Source organism: Lepidochelys olivacea (genome assembly GCF_965140295.1).
Source record: "Lepidochelys olivacea isolate rLepOli2 genome assembly, chromosome: 8".
In the NCBI taxonomy this organism is placed as follows: Eukaryota; Metazoa; Chordata; order Testudines; family Cheloniidae; genus Lepidochelys; species Lepidochelys olivacea.
Window position 1 is genome coordinate 60,784,757 of NC_140418.1, and position 10,765 is coordinate 60,795,521.

The window sequence follows — 10,765 nt, forward strand, 5'->3', positions numbered from 1 at the left end:
AGAGGCTGATGGTTTCTGACCCCAAATGACAGACAAAGAATATTGAATTTGGGGATTGGCCCTGCTTTGAGCAGGGGGTTGGACTAGATGACCTCCTGAGGTCCCTTCCAACTCTGATATTCTATGATTCTATGAATATCTCAGACATGTGAGACTTGCTTTATACCAAAGTTACTTGACAGTTGTGTTGATAATACCATAATGGATATTAGAAAAGATGGTGCAGGACTGCCAAAGATACATGTTAATGCACCCACATAAATCCAAATGAAGGCTAAAATTCCTATGTAATCTTGTGAAGCCTGGAGATTGAATTACTCTCTCTGTTCTAGTAGTAATTTCCCCCTGGTGAGAACAGAGATGCATCCAAAGTATGAAATGCGATGGCTACCTATACCTTGCCGAGGAGTGAAATAAATAGTGTGGCTCTAATACCACTGCTTCATTGCTCATCAAAGTAAAAACAAATCACAAGAGAAAACGCGCCCAACAATAAAACAAAAACACAAATGTCAAAGGTGAGTGTATTGATTCACCTCCTGTGACCCTTTTATATTAATGGGGTTAATATTTCAATTTTAAACCCTTAAGTATAGCCATCCGTTGTGGTTATAGCACAGTCATTCATACAAAAGCTACTACGTAAAATTAATACAACAGTCACTTTTGTTGCAGGCAAAGACAATTTTCTTACAAAGTACCTGTGCCTCATCTGAGGCAATTTATTCCAAGGTCATAGAGTTTTGAATTGCTGTGTCAATGTAGTGTAGATGCATTTATTGTTGTTTAAACTATACAAAGGGGGTAAATGGCTGGAGTTAGGAAAGGGAGCCAGTAAGCTATTAGGGAGCCTTGCGTTTGTGAAGTTGCAGCTTTTAAACAGTGATATGCAACAACATATTGGTGTTACCTCGACAGAGATAATTAGGGCCCCCAAACCTGTTTGCTAAGCTACCACCCTCTCCTACTTCAAATCCCTCCTATTAATGCAATTCATCCATGTTGTTTGCACAAAGAGAGTTTAAACAATAAAATAAAATAAATAACAGACCCATCAAGGTAAGTGCATGCTAGAAGGGATTATTCCAGCTCCACTCATCTCAAAAGGCACAGGCGTCAGATGAGTAACCACATAATCCCAACTTCTATTTCCTAACTAATGTCAGGTCTGTATTTAGGGCTGATCCAACTTCAGCTGAAGAAAATGGGGATCTTGTGAGGTGTTTAACTGGAGCTGGCTGGGCACTAGATTGTTAGCTCTTCAGGGAAGGACTGTGTCTTTCCTGCCCCCTGTAAAGCACCCAACATATTTCTGGGTGACAAATAAAATGATAATTAAAGTTGGGCAAAGTCTTCATGGTGAATGATTTATTCAGTGAATTTTGCCATTTATTCAGTGTATTTTCCAAGTTACTCCATTGCTGATAGGTGGGATCAGAGGTTGCCTAGGGAGAGTTAATACATCTCAGAGCAGCATTAACTTCTGTAGGGGAGATGGTGTAATTTATGCTAATTTATAAAATGGAAGGTGTTTCCTGATTCCCCTCCCCATCCCTTCTCAAATCTCAGCTTTGTTCACTCACTATTTCTGAAAGGGTCATATGATACACCGATGTATTTTCTCTTTGCCTAGTCTTCCAGGCCTTTGCCCACATGACTTCTGTCCATTTGCTTCCATTCAAATTGTGTAATGGAGGGGAGCACATGGAACTAATCTTACATTAACGTCCGATTCTCAAACTACATTCAAATATCTAATAGAATTAAAGTGCCACACCCAGGAATTCAAATTACTTTGGGGCTGATTCAGTTCCCATTGCAGCCAATGAAACTGTTTCCATTGGCTTCAGTAGGAGTTGGATTGGCGCCTTTGTCTTTATTCTCATTTATCGTATTTACCTTCATTTTGATATGTCTTCTGTGTCCTGAAGCTGCAAAGGAGTAATTTTTTTTTCCTATGCATCAAATTCACATTTGTCACTAATACACCTGTTGAAAAATCTCACGGACACACCATGATTTTTCTTTTCACCAGTTTCACAAAAATGAGGAGAGAAAAAAAATAAAAGTTTGCTGTGTACCATCTTATTAAATGCATGGTAAACCTACAACATTTTCATTCACCAAAAACAGTTGGAGATGGAGTATGCCCAATTTTACAGAAAGCAACACCATTATTTTGGGAGGCAGTTATCTAGTGATTAGAGCAGGAGACTGGGAATTAGGACTCCTACATCTTGTGTCCGGCTCAGCCACTAGTTGGCTCTGTGGCCAGCTGCAACTCTCTTAGCTTTGAGTATCAGTTTTCCCTCTAATAAAATGTCATAATAATGCTCGCCTACCACACAAGAGTGTGAGGGTTGTGCAATATAATGTATTATTCTTTGTTAAGATAAATTCCCCATTTACCAGGCACTGTACAGACAGATAGGAAGACACAATCCCAGCCCAAAAGAGCTGATCATCTAATTAATTAATGTGTATAATGCGATTTGAGATCTTCAAATAAAGGTTTGCTATATAACCTAACACAAAGTACTATTTTATGAACAATTCTGCAAACTCTGAATTTGAATTAATGGAATTTGATTAAAAGAAAATCACCATCCCTTCCCCTGTAAGCAGACAGGCTGGTACTGTGCATCATTTTAGAATAAACTTTATTTCAATCTCTGTACCTAGTAACAGTTTTACTAAAACTCTAAGAACTTTAGCTGTAGTTTCCAGTATTCCAGAACTTTTGAGCGTCTTGGCTCTGCCCCTGCCATTGTGTTGTACAGAACAGCAGGGTAAAAGCAATCCACATTGGAAGCTGGATGTTCTGTTAGAGTGGAAGGAAATCTGCCAAGTGAAGAAGGTCGCTTTACAAATCAAAACCAACCAACCAAGCCTTCCAAACTAATACTACAAGGAAGCTGAGAATTAATTTAATTAGAGATTTGCTAACATTCAAGGAGGGAGATACTTTGTAGTGCTCAGATCAATGCTTCTGAATCACCAAAGAAGAGACATTCGCAAGTACAGTCACTGTGCAGTTATTTAATTTAGATATTTGTTTTATGATCACCATTTTTCTTCATAGTTTTTTTCCAGTGGCCCAATATTTTCAGTACTATTCTGTGCCTAACAGCCAAGAGCAAGTTATAACTCACTAGATAGGGGTGGGGAATTGCATTTGACAGCTGGATATCATTGAACCCTTCAGTTTTATATATGCAAACAAGATTATATTAAGAAGAAGTTAACGCATCAGGCATTAATGTTTCAGGGGAGAAAGGCATCTTCATTTTTTTCCATGATCAAATGAATAATGTGAAATTTTTAAGGAATGACAAGTATATCATTAGGCTGCTACAATATCACAATAAACAGAATACAGCTAGTGAAAGAAAGTACACATTATCTATAATATAATAGTCACATGGTCTATTCTGCCATCAGAGAACAAACAGAGACATTATTCATATAAACAGGATTTTTGCTGGGAAAGTTTGAAGATTGAATATATCCCTTAATGAGGAGACTGGCCCTACAAAACTCACTGACATATGTAATCCTTACTCATGTGAGTAGTCTCATTGAAGTCAGTGGACAACACACGTGTATAAGGTTTAGTTATAGAACATTTGCATGTTAGGATAGTCTACATAAAATTGGGATTAATCAATCATAGAATCATTTGTGTCACTTCAAACAAGCTGGGGCAATTTGGAAGCACATGATGCTGAAGTGCTGTTGGCAAACATAGTCCAGGTGCTTTTGGCAAATTCATATTTTGTGTCTGATCATTCTTTAATTGTATCACAAATGAATAATTTTTAGTACCTAAGTAGAAGAATGCTGAAGACATATTTCCTGTAAGTGACACAGGAAACAGCAATGTGACATTCATTCCAGTGTTGGTTTTATCCTGTGCAGTCATTTTGGTTTTGCCCAGGGAAGGATTTCAGTGGAATAGATGGATACCTAAAACGTTGAGATGAAGGATAAATCAGTTCCTTGGCTGCTGTGAGCTATTGGGCTGAAATTCAAACTTTTTCTCATGTGTATACTGTACTATGAAACCAAGAAGCTGAAAGGCCATGGCACTGAGCCACCAGCAAATTTAAACCTTGCCATACCCAAGAGAAACAGGCATAGCAGCAAAGTAGAGGATAGCAGAAGCTTTTATTAAGCCCAGATTCTGACCCAAATGTGAACCCATGGAAGACTCAAAATGAGGTGTAAACCCTCCACCTTGCTCCCTGCATGGGCTACCTGGACTTCAAGTCTGTGTGAGCAAGACTAATGGATGCTGCCCACCTGCTTACTTCCCTCCCTGCAAAAGTGGAAGTGAGTGGGTGGGAGGAACTACGGAAATGGGTAGAGCCCTTGAACCAGTTTAGGTGAGCTGAAGTGGGGTGATGGGTGCAGTAATTTTCTGCTGCTCTAGGCCAGCAGCAATTTACTCATGCCTTGGAACAAGAGGGGAGCAGGGAGAAGATTGTGGATCCCTGGCATCAGTTCTCTTCATAGCATGTGGTTGGGGCAGCAAAGCAGCATGCCACCCCTTACTATGAGGCTAGGTTCTTAGGAAACACTCAGTCCCTTATTGTACTTTATTTTTTGCTCAGGCTTGAATATCAGAAACAGAAGAGAGGAGCTGGAATTCCTTTAAGCACTCTTTTTTATTACAGCTATTTTAGATGTAATTTACACATCTGTGACTTAATGGGGAAAAACTGTTTGTAAGAGCAAAAAAAAATTAAATATTTCATTCAAGTGCATATTTTGTACAGTATATTTAACTTTTCCATTTTAATTATATCATCCATCTAGTAGGGCAGGCATCTTATTTTACTTTGTTACACCCTCACAAACTGCAGTGTTTTCAGAAAGTACTTTATAACCTTATCCTGTACCAGTAGTTATTTGAAGGAGTTGATTTCTTAATTATTTAGGAAATGAGTGTCCTGAGAAGATGGATGCTTAATGAGGGTTATATTGGGGAGTGCTTTCATACTGGGACATTCAAAGAATTTTCCCAAGGTGCCTACAATAAGGGATGCATTTGGTTTAATTTACAAGCATACATCTCACCTGGAATAGTCTATCCTATACAGGGTCAGATTCTGTTGTCCACTGCACGGGTATATAAGAGAAGGGAATCATGTAAGGAACTTTCCTCTCACTAACACTCACATAAATATTTTCTAGAAAGAATGGCTCTTTAGCATGTTACAACATCACTTTCCTCACCTGCAATTAAGAGAAGAGAATGCCTTCCTTAGGATTGTGTGCTTTATCTGGGTGCATGCCTGCAGCTGAGCATTCTTATTAACTCCGGGTGTTTCACATGAGGAAGTACAAACTGGTAACTTAAAATTGGAAAACTGAGCTCCTAATTTATGCTCTAAGACAAAAATTTTGACAGGAGAAAACTGAGTTTTGTCTTTTTATTATCTGAAAAAGTAACCACTGTACAAATAACTCAGTGATTTTCTGGCTTAAACTTGTCTTCTAATGCATATCACATGGGGCTTAATCATACCCTCTGTAGGTAGAATCCCAATGGAAATGTGAGACCCTAGTCTGCACCCATATAGGACTCAAGAGGACAACAGAAGTGCAGAGGGTTAGCTACATTGCTCATATAAACCCAGTTAAACCTAATCTCTCTACAGGGTATGGAATCTGTTGCTCCATCCCCCGGTCCCCTCCAGCACAGGGGAATAAGGAGCTCCCTTACTCTGGTACATGAACTATTTGTGTCACAGGTAGTAGTATGGGGGAGAGGACACAACTGTTACTTGATCACTACTTGCATTGGATAAGCAAACATAGGGAATGGGCAGATTCTTGATCCATTCCCCCTCTTCCAAAGCACCAGCAACTGCAGCCAAGGTAGTATATAGCAGAATATAAACTGTAAAAGGTAAAGGGCGAGCACAGCTTACTTCTGCCCTGGAGCTAAGGGGAAGCGGGGACTGAATTGTGATACTCAGAGACACAGTGTCAGATCTTGTTCCCTTTACTTGTGGGAATAGTCCCACTGAGTAAGGTAAGCAGGATTTCAGCCAAGTTTTTGAAGTTTGCATTTAGCTAATAAAACATTCCCCTCCATAATCTCTAATTAATTTATTAATTTCCCACTGGAAACAAAACAGTACACTGCATGACAATGTACCAAGGATCCCACTTGTCTGAATACTGTGAATAAGAATCTGTTCAGACACGTACATTTCCACAGATCTAAAGAAATGCATTAAGAGCTGCAGCCTTGAGAATTCACATTAGAAAGAGTAACCACTGGACGTCATCATTTTAATAGGCCATCATGTGGCCTTTAACGCTTTTAAGATCTCTTGAATCCTTATGCTAACCCCGAATCACAGTTTCTTCTGCAAGAATCTTTATTTGCAGTTAACACAAAAGATTAGCATGTGGAGTTTTAAAAAGTAGATACACAGCTGGCATAACAATAATATTTTAAAAATCAAATAACACTCAGGACTTATCTTCATTGTGCACATCTACCCTCTTCTTTCCTGTATGCATCTTTTTGTGAAGAAAAAAGTTATATTGGCTTTGAATAAAATTTAGCAGTCCAGACCTGGAGCTCCTCTTTCCATGTATAATGGTGAAGACTCAAGTTCCATAAGTCACACAGTGAAATAGATGACAGGGCCAAAGTATTGCTGAATGATATAAAGTTCTATGTCTGGATTTTCACTTTCATCAATAAAAAGAAAATAGCTAAATATTTAGTCTAAAATGTTGAGCCTAGTTTTAACTGAGCTTCTATTATTGCACATAAAATTTTGCAGACACAGGTAACTGGAGGCACAAAGATGCACCTGCAGTTATTTGTGCCCATGAACAATGTGAAATAGAGATGTAAGTAGTGGTGAGTGCACATCATAGACATCTAAAGGACCTACATTCAGAGTCTAAAGTTCTTCCTGCTTTTGGGAAATTCTGTCTTCTGAATGGCCAGTAACTTATCATGGCTATACACCGTGGGTTGTTCTGTTGCAATATCTTAGCTGCATGTAATGGGCTGACCTATTTTTGCTCATTGAAAAACATCACAAAATATGTGTACACAGCCCCACGAACAGCTGTTGGGTCAAATTAAACACAGAATTAATCAGTTCAAGTACCAAAAGAATAAGTATGCTTTCTTTCAGGGTGCTCTCACTTTCTCTTCTAACTCTAGTTGTGCAACTACTATTTAGAAAACAAACATACACATACTGTAATGTAATTTCAGTCTAATCTTAAAATGTAATCATCTTAAAAAAGAATGGTATTTAGGCTATGTACATCTGCTGCCTCGCTACCCCATGTGCCGCTGGGACTTAGCTTGGCATTCCCGGAAAAAGAAGAAAGAAGTGATTATGAAACTACTCTTTGCCTGCACCTCTCAGCAATGTCTCCAAGCAGCACTTCACATGACGTTCAGTATTCTCCACCTACACTTACTTCTTGATAAACCAACTGAATCAAAACAATAATTACACTCTATTCCCAGTGTAAAAAGTAAAATGAAACAAATGAGAGAGGCTTTCTCTGGGGGAGAAGGGCAAGAAATGGATGTGGAAAGGGTGCAGGTGGGTGAACTAAGCACTGATGTGGTGTTGTCAAATGGACAACAGAAGTCTGGAGTAGGAAAAATGGCAACCTGAAATAATAAATGAGGTATTTTGTAATGTTTGATAGTGTAAGCAGTGTCAGGATGAGCTCCACCCTGACATCTGGTGGTGAGGTGTGGCAAGTTGTGGAAAAGAACTTCAGGGGCCAATCTCATTTGCATAGGCACACCCACCCCGCCTAGAATGAGGCCATAGCTGCCCAAATGGTCACTTTGGCTGCTGTGGGATCCCCAGTGTCTCTGTTATTGGGGCAGGAAGAATAAATTGTTATTACCCTGATTATGGGAACTGTGCTTGGAACTGTACTTGGCCTTTTGTTATGATGGAGGGACTCACCATCAACTAAGTAGCACTTGCTAGGCAGGGGTCATGAGTTCCAAAACTCTGTGAATGGAGAGAGGCTGGGGACAAGTATTAATACTTGGTGGCATGGGCCCCACGATGAGGGCCTTACATGCTAATTGCGCTTCCTCCTCTCTCCATTGTGGAATATCAGCTAATTTTGATGTCATTAGAAGTCTAGTTGCAGGCTGCTGAGCTCACTTTGGGCTGACAGTGCACCAGCACTGAGGCTTCCCTACTACAAGCTGAATTCACCTAAGAACTGAAATCACTGAGCGTTGTGTTAAGTAGTGGGGGAGCCTGAAGACATATTGTGGAGCAGTTGGCGGGATGGCTGGAGTGCCTTGTGGACAGGCTGGTGGAGCAGTTCGTAGGATGGCAGGAGCTGCTGGTGGGACGCGGAGCAGTTTGTGGACCGGCTGGTGGAGCAGTTCATGGGACGGTGGGAGCTGCTGGTGGGACACGGAGTGGAGCTGAGCGAAAGAGTTCGTGGGGAGGCTGGCGGAGTGGAGCGCTGCTATGGAGCTATGGGGCGGTCAGCTTCAGATCATGTAAGGTGCCACTTACCCCTGTCCCATCTCCACCCAGGTTGGGAGGTAAAGCTCCGCAGATAAACTTTCGAACTCTGGGGCTGCCCTGACAAGGGACAGAGACTTTTGGGTCATTGGACTTTTGGGACTTTGGATGATTTGGCATTGCTGAACCAAGAACCAAAGGGAAAGGGGCATGCCCCAATTTGCTTGGGGTGGGGTTTTTTTTGCTCATGGGTTGTGTTATGAATCCTGTTGGTGGTGTTTCCCCAACATAATGCCACATTGTTTCTCTCTGTTATTAAAAGGCTTTTTGCTATACTCAGACTATGTGCTTGCGAGAGGAGAAGTATTGCCTCTTGGAGGTGCCCAGTGGGGTGGTATATATTTGTCCCAGGTCACTGGGTGGGGGCTCGAGCTGGTTTGCATTGTGTTATTGGAATGGATCCCCTAGATATTGAACCCGGCCCTTGTTGCTGCCAACTCTGACGGGCAGAAGGGTTACAGTAATAATAACCAAGATCCAGATATTGGTAAACTCATGTTTGATAATCACTTATGTGAGTGGTCTGATTGACTTGAGACCACATGTTTAATGTCCACGAGTGTGAGTAAGGGGGTCAAAATCTGGCCAAAAGAAGCTTTATTTGATTTCAGGGGTTTTGGTTTTTTTGTTTTCGTTATGGAATGAGCACAGGCCTGGGAAAATAATATCTATTAAGTCATAACCATGGCTGTTGCACTGGTTCATTGAGCAGTTTTATGGCAAAATTTTCGAAATTGGCTGCCAAATATTAGGCCCATAAGTCAATTTTAGGGAACGAGATAAGAGTGATTTTCAGAGATGCTGTGCACCCACAGCCCCCCTAATTGTCCATTTTTAACTGAGTCCACTGTAAATATTAATTCCATAAAGCACTGTACAGTTGCTGTCATTCAAAGATTTTAAATACATACGCGCACACACACGAGTAGTTCCATTCAGTAATTAACAACAAAGCAAACTGTAGGAGATGCTGAATGCCCACAGTTTCCACTGATTTTCATTGGAGTTGTGATGGCTGCTTCACACTGCCCAGGATTTAGCCCATTACTAATAATGTACTCTTAGATAATTAATAACACTTGCAAAATGTTCTACACCTGATTAATCTTCACAACACTTCTACAGCACAGTTAAATATTATCCTAATTTCATATAAGAGGAAGTTTATACAAAGTGGATTAGGCAGACCATAATTTCCATACCTGGTTGCTTGAAGTTAGACATCAACAGCAAATCTATATTGAGGCACCCAAGAAGAGGAGACCTGATTTTCAGAGTTGCTGGCTTTAGCACTTCTGCCACTCAGGTGTTCATCACTTTTTCTAAAGCAGTGCGGAACACAATTTAATAATTAATCAATCATTTATTATGTTTTATTATTTTATTATATATTTGATTCAAATCCTGCAAACCTTAGTCTAGCTTTAATAGGATTTACCTGAGTAAGGACTGCACAGTCTGGCCTATAACATATTAAATAACTTGACTTTGTTTTAATATGAAAACACAGTCACTTGATAGCAGCAGTAAAAATACCGATAATCAGATATTAAGGCTATGAACACATGATTAAGAAAACACAGGAGGCATGGTGACAGCCGCAGCATAACATACTTAATTTGCTAAATTAGTTAGTCTGATTTACATTTTTTAAATATAATTAACTGCATAGAATTAAAACCATAAGAACTTAATGACAGAAGGTAAAAGCCAAGGAAAACTACAGCACTCAGAACACCTGCTGCAGCCAAAGCATTAAATGTATAGAAAATGGATCATTTTATTATAGAAATTATCTATAAAGAGTTGCTGCCGTTTCTGAAGTGCCTTTATGTTCTCTTTAGCTTTTCTAGTGAGACATATCAGTACATTTCCAATTCACATTGCCTTGAGCTGTGTGCGCCAGGGGAAGGGGAAAATACAGGGATTTATATTGGTGTAATCCCTAAAAAGGCATAGATTAGTTCATGATTAAGTATGAATCCATGTCAAACATTATTCATGCACATACATTCTGTCAAAATTTTGTGCTAGGGAATTCAGACTGAAGACAGATTTAATACTGTCTTTAAATCACCTTATTGTACTTTAAACATTACTTCAATAAATTATAGAAAGAAATATCAACTATGGTTCAGAGGAGCCCTGGTCAAGGACACATAACCTACAATCTGACTGCACAGAATGAGTTAATAATGGAGTTTCAATATTAA

General features: G+C 39.7%; 1 long non-coding RNA gene across 1 annotated transcript in view; it reads right to left on the reverse strand.

Annotated features, from left to right (window-relative positions):
• LOC311525472 overlaps positions 1 to 9,859 on the reverse strand; it is a 32,628-nt gene extending 22,769 nt beyond the window's left edge. The window contains exon 1 of the long non-coding RNA XR_014712788.1: positions 9,755 to 9,859. This is a non-coding gene — a long non-coding RNA (uncharacterized lncRNA). The remainder of the gene's footprint in view (positions 1 to 9,754) is intronic.
• Positions 9,860 to 10,765: the final 906 nt, after the last annotated feature.